The sequence below is a fragment of the Bombina bombina genome, unplaced genomic scaffold (assembly GCF_027579735.1).
Source record: "Bombina bombina isolate aBomBom1 unplaced genomic scaffold, aBomBom1.pri scaffold_479, whole genome shotgun sequence".
Lineage (NCBI taxonomy): Eukaryota > Metazoa > Chordata > Amphibia > Anura > Bombinatoridae > Bombina > Bombina bombina.
The window spans coordinates 53,193-67,396 of NW_026511783.1; the positions used below are offsets into that span (position 1 = coordinate 53,193).

The following is a 14,204-nucleotide window of genomic DNA, read 5'->3' on the forward strand; positions in this document are numbered from 1 at the left end:
TTATGATTTTTTCTAAACTAGGTTGAAGCTGTTGGTAAAATTTTTATTGTTTTAATACTACCCCTTTTTTGTAGGGTTACAACAAAGGAGTAGAATTAAAACAAAAAACAACATTTGAGGCCCATTAATTAAATAACTACAGTAATAATTATATAAAAGTTGTTATAAAAATGTATATATATGTTTTTAAATATGTATGTCATGTATGAGAAGTGAGAGACATTGACAGTGGGACATTCATATTTTCAAAGATACATTATTGGGACTTTAACTTTTGCCTTCAGTATAAATACAAATTGGGGTTGGTTCTGTAATTGTTCCCGCCTATATCCCGCCCATGTTTGTCCCTAATACCGCTGCTAATTTGACTAATAGAGCTGTGTGTATGTTTTTCCCGCCTTCTCTCATAAGCAAGTTGATTGGCTGTCACAGGTGAGAGAATTCCCCGCCCCTTTATCGGAAAAAAAGGTGAAACTCTGGCCAGGGCTGTATTTTAAGGTGTCGCTCCGATTGGTTAGCTCCGGGGGTGGGTGTGGTCACGTGCTTATAGTCGCTGTTTGACTCCTCCTGCCTTCAGGCTGCTGCGTCACTCGGGCTGAGGTGCGGCCCGAGTAAAGGAGGGCGAAGCGATCTTGTCCGGACATCCCCCCCTCCCGGGGAGTGGAGGAGAGGAAGATACCGATCCACTGTAAAGGAAAGAAGAGGAGGAGGAGCCTGGGAGGAATCTGAGGGGACACCGGGGTGAGGGGAGAACCGTCTTGAGAGGAGCAGCCGAGGCCAATTAATAAGAAAGGCATTCAGACGCAGCAGAGGCCGTCTGCTTTGCAATACAAAAAAAAGCTAAATATTGGGGGATTAGGAGATAATTTACATAAACAATTCCTCATTCTAATCCCTTATTTAAATACACTTGTATAGTCAACCAGAATTCTTTTTTTGGGAGATAATCTAGTTATGAGGAAAACAATAGTATTTTACATTTTATAAATATTAGTAAATTGCTTTAATTTAGTTTGCTGCATGAATGATCAAAAACATAATTTTAGCATTAATAAATAATAATCTAGTGTAAATCTGGATCATTTGCTAAGAGCAATGTAGGAAATGGACTTTACTTAAAACAAATGAGGCAAAAATACAAAGAAACAAATTATTGCTCTAGATTTGCTGCAATATTTGGCTAGCGAGATACGTCAAGGATGTCAGTTGTTTATTATTTGAGGGGAGGAGGAAAATGAAATGGAAGATGGAATATTCAGTTTATGGACGACGCAAAAAGATATGAAAGCAGATTGCACAAAGCAATTTGTTTCTTTTATTGTCTGATTTTTAAATAAAGTTTAAGTACTTTGAAATACAAATTACAATAATGAAAATAGCTAGGGCTAGAATGAGAAAGGAATAAATTGAGATGGGGGGAAAAAGACTGATCTTAGGTTTAAAGGAGAAGAGTTTGATACTACAATATTTAAAACTTAGATTTGTAATTATAAGTGACATTTAAAGTGACAAACTGCTGGGTACAACTACCTGCTCCATGGTTACTACTCATGCTATTTTAATACATTTTTTTTTGTGTGTTTTTTTTTTTTTTTTTTTTAAACAACTTTCCAATTTACTTCTATCTAATTTGTTTTGTTGTCTTGGTATCCCTTGTTGAAAATTATACCTAGGTAGGCTGCACTTTTATGCCTCATATTATTGGCTCACTAAACGTGTTAACTAGCTCCTAGTAATACATTGCTGCTTTTTCAACAAAGGACACAGAATGACTCAAATTATATAAGTAAATTGGAAAGTTGTTTAAAATTGTATGCTCTATCGGAATCAAGAAAGATTTAGGGGTTCGTGTCCCTTTAAATTACCTTCTGTGGCTCTGTCTCATTTTAAAGCCATGCTCTTATTTTAACCCTTTAAAGGTGCTTGATAGTGAAGATCTGTATGTTTGCACTAAGTGCCACCATCTTGGCGTTTAAGTATTCTCACCCTGTGGCAGAAGAGGTGCAGTTTCAGATTAGTGACATCTTTTTGACACGTCACAAGGAAAAATGTATCAAAATGACAGACAGGTGCCATTCGCAACATGCCATGCTATTATGTGAGTTATCATGTAGATCACCCCAAACACCATAGTGTCAGGGTGACATCGCCTGTCGCCGCTGCGGTGGTGGAGAGGATAAGGGAGCAGTTTCTGCTTCATACATTTGTGGTTGCAGACAAAAGCCTCTGACATCTAAAAGCTGAAAAAGTACTTGAGAAGTCTTCTCACTTTAGTTTTGAGTGCCCCAAAAAAAAAAGGCAAGAGATGCATTTTTTTCCATTGTTCTATAATATTGCAGTTGGCTTTTTTTTGTATCATTTAACTTATTATTTTTTATAAATAAAAATGTACAGTTATCAAAACTGGTAACCTCACAGATTTGAAAGTGCACAGCTTCTTTCATAGGATGCAGCAAGTACATAGGTTCCAAGCTGGCAGTGCCCAGTATAAAGATGCAGAGCTATTTAATTACAGTCTTCTGTAATGAGTTAAATTATGGAGTCGATTTATCAAACCCCTTCGACTGCAGGTTCTCACAAGAGAACCTGCAGTCCATATTTAACAAGCAGCGGTCATCAGACTGCTGCTTCTCTAACCTTTCGCCACCTCTTAGGTGGCGAATTTAAATCTCCCGGTCTCGTCCGACCGGGGAGATTGAAAGGTCCTGCCCATGAGTGATTGGCAAAGTTGTGTTCTTGTGCAATGCTGAATTCAGCCCGCCAGAGGCGAGCTGTGGTGTACAGGGGCGCGTATAAATCACCCCCTAAGAAAACCGTTTTAAAGGGAGCTGTACCCAGCAGTATGTCCATTTAACACACAATTTTTAAATGTACATAAAAAAAATGAATGCAGATAATTAGAAAACAAGCATGGGCATATAATTGGTATCACAAGATGGCAAATTTCTGCAATTTAAAAAAAAAAAAAAAAAGCTTTTGCTATAATGCTTAATGTTATGGTAAACTTTCCTTTTGTATAGACAGATTCGGAATGTTAGACATTTTAGATGGATTTTAATTCATCAGTTCTAATGAAGATGCGCTATAACTTTTTAATGTAGTACTGAAATTCTAATATACCCCCCCACTCCAGCCGTCTACCTCCAAAACAAATTTTTTTTTTAAAAATATTTTTGTGAGCAAACAGTTTGAATTATTCTCCAATCAACGCTCTAGCTACCAAAAAAATTGTCAGTGCCGTATGGCTAGATCACTGATTGGAGAACAATTCAAATTAACTTACAAAAAAAATTAGATTTGAAGTGGGCGGCCGGCCAGAGTGTGGTATTTGGCTTAATTTTTTTTTTTTTTAATTTTTATTGCGGTTTTAAAATAAGTAATACAAGCAAGTTATTACTCGAAATGTCGAGCCAAACACAAAATTGACAGATATTTACCATATAACATCTTCCATTCACACACAAATTGCTTGAATATATAAATACAAATGGAGCATTGAACCTCAGTTTTCTGATAAATTTTTAATGTATCACAGAAAGTCAAAGTCCATTTTCATTCATGAATTGAACTCCATCTAAGCTATAGCTAACATTCTGGATATGCTTATACAAAGGGTAAAATAATCTTAAAGTGAATCGTTCAAAAATAACAGATTTGAAATTGGGGTTACATTTTTCCCATTAATAAAGGACATAGATATGAAGTGGGGGAAAAAAAAAGTAAAAAAAATAAATTAAATTTCTGATATTATTGGGATATAAAAACTGATGGCCTCATCTGTTCCTCTCTCATTATGACAAGTTAAACAATATATACATATGTTTTATGGTGTTGCATGCACTGTGTGATTAGTCCCATGACTATTCCTTGTAAAATGATACTCAGTATATATCTGCAACATTTCATTACATTTTTCTTTATTTTCCTTTTTTAGGATATTAAAGGTGCAATCTTTAATTCTTCATGTGCAAAGTGTTTATTTAAAGGGATACTAAACCCAATTTTTTTTTCTTTCATGATTCAGATAGCGCATGAGATTTTAAGCAACTTTCTAATTTACTCCTATTAATTTTTTTCTTTGTTCTCATGTTATCTTGATTTGAAAAAGCAGTACTGTAAGCTTTAGAGCCAGACCATTTTTTGTTCAGCACCTGGGTAGCACTTAATCATCAAGTGCTACCCAGGTGCTGAACTAAAAATGGGCCGGCTCCTAACCTTTTATTACTGCTTTTTCAAATCAAGATAACATGAGAACAAAGAAAAAATTAATAGGAGTAAATTAGAAAGTTGCTTAAAATTACATGCTCTATCTGAATCGTGAGAGAAAAAAAATTGGGGTTAGGATCCCTTTAAGGGATAGGAAAGTCAAAATTAAACTTGCATGATTCAGACAGAGCAGGTCATTTTAAGTCACTTTTGTATTTAGTTCTATTTTCAAATGTGCTTCATTCTCTTGGTATCACTAGTGGGAGCTGCTGCTGATTGGTGCCTGCACACATTTGTCTCTTGTAATTGGCTAACTAGATGTGTTCAGCTAGCTGCCAGTAGTGCAATGCTGTTCCTTCAGCAAAGGATAACAAGAGAATGAAGTAAATTGGAAAGTTGTTAAATTCTATGCTCTGTCCAAATCAAGAATAACAATTGGAGTTTCCTGTCCCTTTAAATTTGATTTAATGGGTATAATGTGTGTTTTTTTTTTTTTTTTTTAATATGACTAATGCTATTTTTGGCAGAATTATCTGTCGGTTTCTGTTTTATCATGGCCGGTATAAAAATATATTCTTTTGCATGGTGTGTGCGTTTTTTTTTTTTTTTTTTTCAAACCTTCTAAATAAACCATTCTTACTGTTCGTGTGCGTTTTTTTTTTTTTTTTTTTTTTTTTTTTTTATTTTTATTTGATTGCCAATGTTGAGGGATTGCACCTTTAATACATTTCTCAATTATTGAAATATTTTCGGGCCAGATATTTTTGTTCAGGTTTCCATCTTTTTATTTTATCATATCTCTTGTAAACTTCACACTATCAAATTATTATTTTTTTTTTTTACCCTTTCCGGTCCTATTAATGTTGACATATTGTGCCAACAGGTCTTATTTAATTATTTAGCGCAGCTCCCCTTGTACTCAGCACCATATAGAAGTGTGATCCCCTTCTGCACACACATCACCCTTTACAGATGTGATCCCCCACTGCACACACAGCACCGTATACATATATAGCATTGCTATGGATGCTGTGGGGGTGGGATCACATGAGTGCGGTGTTTGTGGGGAGATCGCATCTTTGTGGTGCAGGAGATCGCTGTGTGTGTTTTCTGTGGGAGGAGTTAGTGTCAGTGGGGTTATGGCGGACCAGTGTGGCAGGCTGCGTGGCGTGAGTGGGGGTGTGTCTCTGTGATCATTGAAGGCTCTGCCTTTTTCTGTGTCCATGGGCAGTGGCTGGGTGGCTGTCATGTCGGAAAAACGGATACATTCTGACGTGACCGCAAAGGGTTAAAGGACATAAACTTTTTTTTATGATTCAAATAAAGGAGTACGACTTATCAGTTTACTTTTTATCTAATAAGCTGCTTTCTCTTGGTCTTTTGTTGAAAAGCATACCTAGGTAGGCTCTAGGAGCAGCAGTGCACTACTGGCAATTAGCTGCTGATTGGTGGCTGCACATAAATGCCTCCTGTGATTGGGTCACCCAGTGTTTTCAGCTAGCTCCTACTCGTGCATTGCAACTCCTTCAAAATAGGAGCAAAAGATAATGAAGCAAATTTGATAATAGAAGTGACTTGTAAAGCTGTTTATAATTGTATGCTCTGTCTGAAACCTGAACAAAAAGAACTGAATGTCATGTTTCTTTAAGAACTGAACTGTAGATGACTATATGTTTGTCTTAAAGGGGCATGCATGGCTGCTGATAACATGTTGTAATGTACAAGAGTAGTGTTTCTCAATTCAAGTTCTCAAAGGGATATGAAACAAAATAATTATTATTTTTTCTATATTCAGAGAGCATGCGATTTTTAAAAACTTTCTATTTTACTTATATCATTTTATTTATTCTTAGTATCCTCTGTTGAAAATCAGGGACATAAGCTCAGGAGCGTGCACGTGTCTGGAGCACTATATGGTATCAGTTTTTCATGAATGTTAGCATGTACAAGAGAACTAGATGGCAGTACTATTTCCTGCTATATAGTGCTCCAAACGCCTTCTTAGGCATTTCTTTAACAAAGAATATCATGGGAACTAAGCAAATTTGATCATAGAAGTAAATTTAGAAACACTAATAAGAGCATTTTATTATTGTATAAACAGAACTATGACCAGCAATTGGCTATGGGCCAGTAATGTACTAAGTAGCTGACCATGGCCTGACCCTGGAGACTGCACATATTCGGTACCTAGATCAGTGAGGGCTAACCTTGGCACTCCTAATGTTTTGAAACTACATTTCCCATGATGCTCAAGTGGACTACAGAGAGGGCCTAAGCATCATGGGAAATGTAGTTTCAAAACATCTGGGGTGCCAAGTTTAACCATTGCTGTTTTATGAAAAGGGGGAAAAAATTAATGATCTTATGCTGTAGAGCTTGTACTTTTTGCACTACTCGCGATGGAATCTGTGTGTTTAAAGGGGCACTAAACCCAATTTTTTTTCATGATTCAGATAAAGCAGCAATTTTAAGCAACTTTCTAATTTACTCCTATTCAAATTTTCTTTGTTCTTTTGGTATCTTTATTAGAAAAAGCAGGAATGAAAGCTTTTAGGTTCAGCACTTGGGTTGCGCTTGCTGATTGGATAGTTAAATGAAGCCACCAATCAGCAAGTTCTATCCAGTGTGCTTAACCAAAAACAGTATCCCTTCAATCCCTGCAAAGGGGTCAGGTTAAAGGGACAGTCTACACCATTATTGTATAAAAAGACAGATAATCCCTTTATTACCCATTCCCCAGTTTTGCATAACTAAACAGTTATATTAAAGGGATAGAAAAGTCAAAATGAAACTTGCATGATTTAGTGCATGCAATTGTAGGAAACTTTTAAATTCACTTATATTTTCAAATATGCTTCATTCTCTCGCTATCCCTTGTTGAAAAAGTATAAGCTAACGCTGTCTAATTGTGGAAAAACTGTCGCATGCATTCAGATAAGAGGTGGCCTTCAATTTCAAGAAATAAGCATATGTGCCTACCTAGGTTTAGCTTTCAACTAAGAATACCAAGAACTAAGCAAAATTGATTCTAAAAGTAAATTGGAGAGTTTTTGTAAAATGACATGTCCTATCTGAATCATGAAAGTTTAATTTTGACTAGACTGTCCCTTTAAGTCCTACTCAGCAGCAGCCGCCGCAAGCTTTGCAGTAGGGATGTGCAGTGGTGAAATGAATGCCAAAAATTGAGCTAATTTCGGTACCAGATATATTAGACTAAAAGTGCAACAATAAGCTGCACGCCACAGACTGCGGTCATTTGTAGCATTATTTTCTTTAATCAACTCCAAATAAATGCACATCCCTACTTTACAGCTTCTAAGTTAAAGGGACACTGAATCCAATTTTTTTCTTTCGTGATTCAGATAGAGCAGGCAATTTTAAGCAACTTTCTAATTTACTCCTATTATCAATTTTTCTTCGTTCTCTTGCTATCTTTATTTGAAAAATTAGCCATCTAAGCTTTTTTTTAGTTCAGAACTCTGGACAGCACTTTTTTTATTGGTGGGTGCATTTATCTACCAATCAGCAAGGACAACCCAGGTTGTTCAACAAAAATGGGCCGGCATCTAAACTTACATTCTTGCAAATTAAAATAAAGATAGCAAGAGAATGAAGACAATTTGATAATAGGAGTAAATTAGAAAGTTGCTTAGAATTTCATGCTCTATCTGAATCACAAAAGAAAAAAATTGGGTTCAGTGTCCCTTTAAACACAGCCAGTGATTGGTCATGTGACTACTGCTGCTAGTTGGCTAACTGGCTGGTCCCTGCACAGGACAAACGGTTCTCTGTGGTGATTTATCTATGTGTTTAAAGGGACACTGAACCCAAATTTTTTTTCTTTCGTGATTCAGATAGAGCATGACATTTTAAGCAACTTTATAATTTACTCCTATTATCAAATTGCCTTCATTCTCTTGGTATCTTTATTTAAAATGCAAGAATGTAAGTGTAGATGCCGGCCCATTTTTGGTGAACAACCTGGGTTGTTCTTGCTGATAGGTGGATAAATTCATCCACCAATAAAAAAGTGCTGTCAAGAGTTCTGAACTAATTAAAAAGCTTAGATGCCTTTTTCAAATAAAGATAGCAAGAGAACAAAGAAAAAAATAATAGGAGTAAATTAGAAAGTTGCTTAAAATTGCATGCTATATGTGAATCATGAAAGAAAAAAATTGGGTTCAGTGTCCCTTTAACCCCATTTGCAGGGGTAAACACATAGAATTGAATTGCAAATATTGGAGAAGTTACACAGTCTAAAAACTATGAACATGTAATTTTTGCACTACAATCTCTTTAATTTTGTTAAACGCACAGTTCTATGCACACGGAAGCTTTTTATTATTGCCCCTTTAAGTGTTCATTATTGCAAATTCCTTAAACACGCATCATTGGAAAGAATGGGTTACTTAAAATATAAATCCCAGATTTAGAAAATAAAACTGGATTAAGCTATTTTTTTAAAATGAAATAACACATCAACTTTAAAATGCACCGTAGTGTATTTTAAATCCTATTAAAAGCATTTCTGCAATCTAGTTTCAATAAAAAACAGCTACCATCATAAGCTATTACTACTTCAGTTATAATTTTTAAATTACATTTAGCTCACTACCAACATGTCTCTATAAGATGTGTGGGTGCGCTGCCTATACTTGCATCTGTGCTGGTGCTGACACTGTTATCTGCCACTTAGATCAGGGCTCAACAAATTTGTTCAAAATCTAGGAGCCAGAAACTTTTGGTATGAAATATAATATACAGTATGTTCATACGCAATAAATATGTATATTCACTAGGGATGCACCGAAATAAAAATTCTGGACCGAAAATGCAGGATGCCCTTGGCCGAAAACCGAAAATTACTTCTTTTTTTCCCCCCAAATTTATTTTAAAATAGTTTTTTTCTACAATTTTATTATAATATTAGAGTTTAATGAATCTGATATTAAAAACTACAAGCCAATAAAATAAATAACCACACTTTTATTGAAAGTGACAAACCGAAATTGAACAGAACATAAAAAAAAAAAAACTATATAAATAAAAATCTGTTTCTGTTATATAGGACTAATTGTATTTAAAATCAATACAGTCTTCAGTTCTATGCAACAGAATCAGATTTAAGTTTTTTATTTAATACCAATTTTCCAAATAAAATATAGTCCTAGAGAGATTTTATATCTATCTATGCAAAACAGTAAGGGTTAGATATATTACATTTGATTGGTAAGCTTCACCAATGCTTTGTCTGATTACATTTCCAACTCCATTAACCTTTTAAAGCCGTTATGCCGTTCTATTCCGTCATAAGTACACTGGGCTTTAAAGCCATTATGACGGAATAGAACGTCATAGCTAATGGCTGTCCTGAAGCCTTCTGTGCTTTCAGGATTTGATCGCGGTCTGGAGGGCGTTCCTAGGGTTGTAGGGACGCCCCCCAGAGGCGATCCAATAATTGAAATCTCGCGATCGTGTGGTTTCAATTTGTCTACATCGGAACAGTTGTTCCGATGTAGGCACTTTAGCCCTGACACGAAAGGGTTAAAGTCTATATGAAGTTGGTAATATAATCAGAGGAGCATTGGTAAATGTTTACTAATCAAATATAATCTAGCCATATGTCAAGTAATGAACTCAAACAGCAGCTTTAGGCTAGCTTCATGCAAGTACTAACATTCTATGCTTACACAATTAACACGTAAGGCAAAGGGCCTCTAGTAATTTCTAAATTGTAATGTTTATATAAACGACATTTCCCATTTGAAAATTATTGTGCAAAATATTCAACAGTGCAAGAAACAGCAGTAAAACCAACAACAAGCTGTAAGCAAATGTAACCTCAAGAACAAATGTTTGCAGGGCTACTCAATTTCCATGTAAATAAAATAACTTCACATATAGCAAATTGGACTTTAAAGGGACACTGAACCCAATTTTTTTCTTTCATGATTCAGATAGAGCATGCGATTTTAAGCAATTTTCTATTGTACTCCTATTATAATTTTTTCTTTGTTCTCTTGCTATCTTTATTTGAAAAAGAAGGCATCTAAGCTAAGTAGCCAACAAATTGTTTGTTCAGAACCATGGACAGTACTTGTATATTGGTGCTGTCCAATCAGCAAGGACAACCCAGTTTGTTCACCAAAAATGGGCCGGCATCTAAACTTACATTCTTGCTTTTCAAATAAACATACCAAGAGAATGAAGAAAATTTGATAATAGGAGTAAATTAGAAAGTTGCTTAAAATTGCTGTTCTATCTGAATCACGACAGAAAAAATTTGGGTTCAGTGTCCCTTTAAGTAAAAGTGGCAGGTTTCTTTTCAAGAACAAAAGTTTCTTAGCTTTCTCGCAGGAGAGACGGTTCCTCTTCTCATCAAGAACATGAGATGCTGCACTGAATAGTCTCTCACTCTCTGTGCTGGTACTTGGGGCAGATAAAAACCTGCGCGCAATCCGTGCAAGGAATGGAAAGCGTTCTTTGTTCATGCGCCAGTAGTCAAGGGGATTGTCGCTTCTGGCGATGGGTAGTTCAGCTAGATACATCTCCAGCTGTTGTGTAGCTGCGCTTCTTTTGTCACTGCTGTGGATCGGGGTGCTGCTTTCCTCTAGAATCTCGTCAAACATGTCAGAAAGAGACGGAGTGTGCTCATCACTTGTACATTGTGACCGTTTCTCTGGCACACTTTTCTCTGTGCTGTGCATCAAGTCTCCTTCACCAGATGCTTCCATCACCTTCAGCTGTGCCTGTATCATTTCCCGTGTACGCTGCTTTTTCTCCACGTCGAAATAATGTTTTTTAAATCGAGGATCAAGTACTGTTGCAATGCAGTACAAAGGGTTGGACTCAGTGTCTTGAAAGCGTTTAACAGCCTCCAGTAGAGTGATTTTAGCCATTTTTACGCCATGGTCTGTTGTTTGCACCTCTTTTCCCAGCAGACGCTTCAGTGCTGCAATCAAGGGAATAACTTCAGCAACAGATGCATTAGCTGAGCTTATTTCCTTGGTTAACTGTTCAAATGGAGCAAGAAGAGACACAATATTTTCAATTAACATCCACTGATGTGCACTCAACATGGCTGGCAGTTCATAATCTGCCATGTACGCAGCTAAGACTCGCTTTTGTTCAAGTAGACTTTGCAACATATAGTAGGTGCTGTCCAGCGAGTGGCTACATCTTGTTGCAGTCATTTGGGTGGCATTCCAAACTGTACTTGCAAAGCTTGTAATCGGGAATAAGCAAGTGTAGAATGCTTAAAGTGACCCACATTTTTTCTCCCTGATGTCTGATATGCTGCGCTGACTCAGCACTCCCTCATTCACAGCCAACTGCAGCGTGTGTGCCATGCACGGTATGCTATTGAGTCCACTATCCTCCATAGCCTTTACCATGTTCCCTGCATTATCTCTGACAATCAGATGCACTTTCGACTTGTCAATGTGCCAAGTTTCAAGCATGGTAGCTAAAGCCTCAGATATCGCTGCTGCAGTGTGTGACCCAACAAACTCTTGTGTCTGAAGCAAAATGAGTTGCAATTTAAAATCAGCATCTATCCACTGCGCTGTTAAGCTGAGCATGCTAGTTGGACTTACGTCTGAGCTCCAAATGTCTGTGGTAAAACTTAAAGCTGGGATGTCTGTGGTCATAAGCTCATTAATGTGTTTTGAAACACGATCAAACATTTCAGGTAGACAGGTTTCTGAAAAATAACGTCTGCTTGGCAGTGTGTAACAAGGCTCAATATGTTGTATGAGCCTACAAAATCCTATGTCTTCCACAACAGAAAATGGCTGGTCATCTAAGGCAATAAACTCCATTACTTTCTCTGTAATGCCACGTGCTTTGGCACTATCATTAGTAAATTTCTTAGCATTTTCTGTGGCGACAGATGGTGTTGGCATGCTACTAGTAGTTGGGGTGCTTTTAAGCATTGTGGCTTTTCTGTACTCGTCATACTGAATTGTATGTCGTGTTTTCAGGTGGTGTAACAACCCTGTTGTGGAAAAGTTCCTCGACACTGTACCCTCTGAACAGCTGAACAAACACTGCAGATTGCAAATTTGATGTCCTTATCAGAAACTTTGAAATATTTCCACACCGCTGACATTTTAAGGTCACTCAAAGAAGACTATGTCTCAGCTATAGATTAAAAAATAAAAAAGGAAAGTGACTGACTTAAATACATTAACTTTACTTTATTTTAATATTTAATTTACTAATAAAAAAGGTACAACTACATACATAATATACACGCAGTGCAACCCAAAGCTGCTAGCTCAAATTTAAACTGAATTGAGGGAGTAAAAGACCGAAAATATAAGTGCATTAGGGTTATCTGGTCCAAAATTAAGGGACAGTATAGGATTTTTTTTGATATCATGAATCAGATAGGGCACGTAATTTTAAACAACTTTCCAATGTACTTAAATCGTCAATTTTGCTTTGTTCTCTTGGTATTCTTAGTTGAAAGCTAAGCCTAGGTAGGTCATATGCTAATATCTTAGCCCTTGAAGCCCACCTCAAATATGAATGCATTTTGACAGTTTTTCAAAACTAGAGGACGTTGGTTCATGTGTGCCATATAGATAACATTGTGCTCATGCATGTGGAGTTACCTAGGAGTCAGCACTGATTGGCTACTAAAATGCATGTCTATAAAGAAGCAGAGAAGGCGCCACATAGCATAATTCCGTATGGTATACCAAATAATATATTGCAGCTCAATTGCACTCACGTGTAGGAAAGCACCAAGATGTGGTGCTGGCTAGGCAGACCGGAACCTCAGAGTTGCCCGGTAAACTCTCCTCTCAGGCTAAAGCTTCCAGCAGCCAAGTTAGTAGTCACCAACAAAGGTAAGGTGTGTGGGTGTCAGGAAGGCCCTTTAATTCCTTAGGGAATTGGAGGCTTACTCCAAGCAGGGATATCCAAATAAAAAGCGAAGTAGCAAGTATGTATCAATAAAAGTGTTTATTTTAACACATTAAAAACACAGCTACGCGTTTCTCAGTATCATGTACTGTTTCCTCAGGCTCTGAGGAAACAGTACATGATACTGAGAAACGCGTAGCTTTGTTTTTAATGTGTTAAAATAAACACTTTTATTGATACATACTTGCTACTTCACTTTTTATTTGGATATCCCTGCTTGGAGTAAGCCTCCAATTCCCTGAGGAATTAAAGGGCCTTCCTGACACCCACACACCTTACCTTTGTTGGTGACTACTAACTTGGCTGCTGGAAGCTTTAGCCTGAGAGGAGAGTTTACCGGGCAACTCTGAGGTTCCGGTCTGCCTAGCCAGCACCACATCTTGGTGCTTTCCTACACGTGAGTGCAATTGAGCTGCAATATATTATTTGGTATACCATACGGAATTATGCTATGTGGCGCCTTCTCTGCTTCTTTATAGATTGATTCGTTGTGGACGGCCTTGTACATCGAGGAGAGGTGCCTTGCACACCCCCATAGCCATTGGGGACTTTGTTAGAGTTTATTTGGACTCTGATCTGTTTATTTTGATATTATCAACTATACAGGTTCTTTTTTTCTTTTTTCTTTTTTATTCTGTAACCATCTACATATATGTTTGTATGCCTATGTAAATGTAATATACTGTGAACTGTGATATCACTATCTTGGTATATTTAGATATTTGGCATATATAGATAGCGCCCCTATTTTATATATTATTGTATTATATATACCCTATAAATTGGGTGTGTGTATATATATATATATATATATATATATATATATATATATATATATATATATATTTTACTAAAATGCATGTCTGTCAAAAAAGCTAAAATAAGGGGGCAGTCTGCAGAGGCTTAGATAAAAGGTAATCAGAGAGGTAAAAATAAAATATATTAATATAACTGTGTTGTTTATGCAAAACTGGGGAATGGGTAATAAAGGGATTATCTTTCTCTTGTTAAGTGTATCCAGTCCACGGATCATCTATTACTTGTGGGATATTCTCCTTCCCAAC

At 36.7% G+C, this 14,204-nt stretch overlaps 1 protein-coding gene across 1 annotated transcript in view; it reads left to right on the top strand.

The window, feature by feature from the left end:
- Positions 1 to 490: 490 nt before the first annotated feature.
- Positions 491 to 14,204, top strand: part of LOC128643947 (PHD finger protein 1) — a gene marked incomplete in the record, with an annotated part of 170,893 nt that continues 157,179 nt past the window's right edge. The window contains 1 exon segment of the mRNA XM_053696716.1: positions 491 to 741.